This window comes from Nipponia nippon, unplaced genomic scaffold (assembly GCF_047370975.1).
Source record: "Nipponia nippon isolate SJK-2023a ecotype South Korea unplaced genomic scaffold, ASM4737097v1 scaffold_10, whole genome shotgun sequence".
Taxonomy (NCBI): domain Eukaryota; kingdom Metazoa; phylum Chordata; class Aves; order Pelecaniformes; family Threskiornithidae; genus Nipponia; species Nipponia nippon.
The window spans coordinates 11,921,702-11,924,021 of record NW_028262291.1 but is presented as its reverse complement, the minus strand read 5'-3'; the positions used below and the strand labels follow the sequence as shown (position 1 = coordinate 11,924,021).

Genomic DNA, 2,320 nt, shown 5'->3' with positions numbered 1-2,320 from the left:
GAAGATTTAGATTTTCAAGGAGGCTACATGCTTCCTATTACCTCATACCTCATATCATTCAAATGACCTTGTCAGGTGGCATAATAGTGGACTGTGATGTCTGTCCAGTTTACCATGTTTGTGAATGTAATTGAATTCTGAAGTTCCTGACTTCTGAAAGATTCCTGCTGTTGGGCCTAGAAGGCTGACTTTTTCAGCCACTCTAAGTAGGGGTTATGGAGGATGAAAACTTGCATGAAAATGTAAAGAAATTTGTTATAAAAAAGAGTGTAGAAAGAAAGATTTTTTTAAAAAAAGTCTTGAACCTTTTGCTCAGGGTTTGAGAACTGGGGTGAGTTTATACATCATTTGAGCATTTTAGCAACCTGACTAAAGTAGAACAAATGCATTATGAATCAGGGTTTTGGCCAGGCACATCTGTAATCTGCCAGAATGTGACCACAAAACATGAGCAGCAGAAGCTATATATGCCAGTCTTTTTCTCATCTTTCTTTCTTCACTGTGTATTTTTTCTTACGAGTATCATGGTACATACTATCAGAATCTGACCTTGTGTTCCATCTTTGAAGCTTGATGCCAGTCAGACTTTTTGTCAAGTGAAGAAGGAGGCGAGACAAGGATTGTGGTCTGAGAAATAGGTGATGTTTTTACCTAGATTTAACTGCTTTTTCCCCTTCTTCTGTATACATTTCTGAACGTGAAAAGGAATTTTAAAGCACAAGAGTGCTAACTCAGCTGCTCAGTGTCAGTATAGCAAAAGGTGATGTTAACTGTTCCACTTCTTATCAAGGCATGCAAGAACATTCTTTTTTTTTTCCTCTTTCTCTTTTTTTTTTTTTTAATTAGAAAAATAAGCATCTGTATACTGCAGTTACTAAGACAGAGCAGCAATGCAAGCCTTTGCCATCAAGAGTATGTAATTTCAGAAAAATGCAGAGAAAACAGCGCATACATTTTGAAAGATAAAACAAACATACAAGGAAACACCTGAAAGAACAAATCAAAACCCATCCTTGCAGGGTAGTTCCATAATGGTCTCTGAAGTCAAGATTTGGAGATAAGGTTATTTTGTGACCTAAGCTTCACAGTCAGGCAGATCTTCTCTCCCCACATCAAAAGATTCTTTGCTGATTGACAATAGTTCATGCAGCTCTTTGTTTTCAAGCTCCAACTGAGCCAGTTTCTCCTGAACTTTAAAGAAGTGATCATCATTGAATTGAATAGCTTTTCTCATCACCTCTCCCATCTTACATATTCTGTCTATTTGACTTTCAATTGCCAAGGAATTAGCCTGATGAACTTTCAAGACTGGTTCTGCATCTTCGCCTTTTCTCCCTTTCAAAAGCTCTAACATCTGCTTTCTGTATTTGCTTATGATAAGCTCTAATGCATCTTGGTGCTCCTCCAGCAAGATCCATAGCTCCCTGTTCTCCTGCTGCAGGTCGTGGATCTGTGTGTTCTCCTGGGACAACAGCACATGCGGCTGCAGCTGAGGTGGGTCTGCCTGCTCTGCCACGGCATCCCGGCCCTTCTCGACCCACGCCGCGCCCGCCTCTCTCATGGCGGCCACCCACTGGTGGACTGGTTGATGAGCAACTTGGCTGCAGTGTCGTGCTCCTTCAGCTGCTCCAGCAGCATCTTCGTGTCCGTAAGGATCTTCTCGATGGTGCAGGTCATGGCGGGCGCCGAGGTGAGTGGCGCTCCTCACCTTTGTGGTGGCCCCATGCCTGGCCAAGAGGACAAAGAGGACAAGAGGACAAGAGGAAATGGCCTCAAGTTGTGCCAGGAGAGATTTAGATTTAGATGTTAGGCAAAATTTCTTCATGGAGAGAGTGGGTAGGCATTGGAACAGCCTGCCCAGGGAAGTGGTGCAATCACAGTCCCTGGAAGTGTTCAAAAAGCATGTGGATGTGGTGCTTAGGGACATGGTTTAGAGGTGGAACTGGCAGTTAGGTTAACAGTTGGACTCGATGATCTCAGAGGTCTTTTCCAACCTTAATGATTCTATGATTCTATGATTCTTTCACTGCAATGTTGTCATTTTCCAAAGTATGTGTAGCAGGAGACAGGAGGGAAGGGCTGAAAGATATGCAGGCCTTAAAAAAAGTGTAGCATTGTACAGGATGTACAATGTTTCTGTAAATTAAAGGAAGAACAGGAAGCATAGCACTGGTTCAAGAAGGTTGCTCTGGTGGCAGATGCAAGCTGCTTTAATACTGTGCCTCAGTGCTACAGACAATTATCTGGTCTATTTGCATTCCCCAGCACTGGGGCTGTTGTTTAGCTGGCTCACTACTTACCTCACAAGTCCTGACTGAGA

At 42.8% G+C, this 2,320-nt stretch overlaps 1 pseudogene; it reads right to left on the bottom strand.

The window, feature by feature from the left end:
- Positions 1-899: 899 nt before the first annotated feature.
- LOC104021483 (suppressor of IKBKE 1 pseudogene) lies at positions 900-1,677 on the bottom strand (annotated as a pseudogene).
- Between the last annotated feature and the right edge of the window lie 643 nt (positions 1,678-2,320).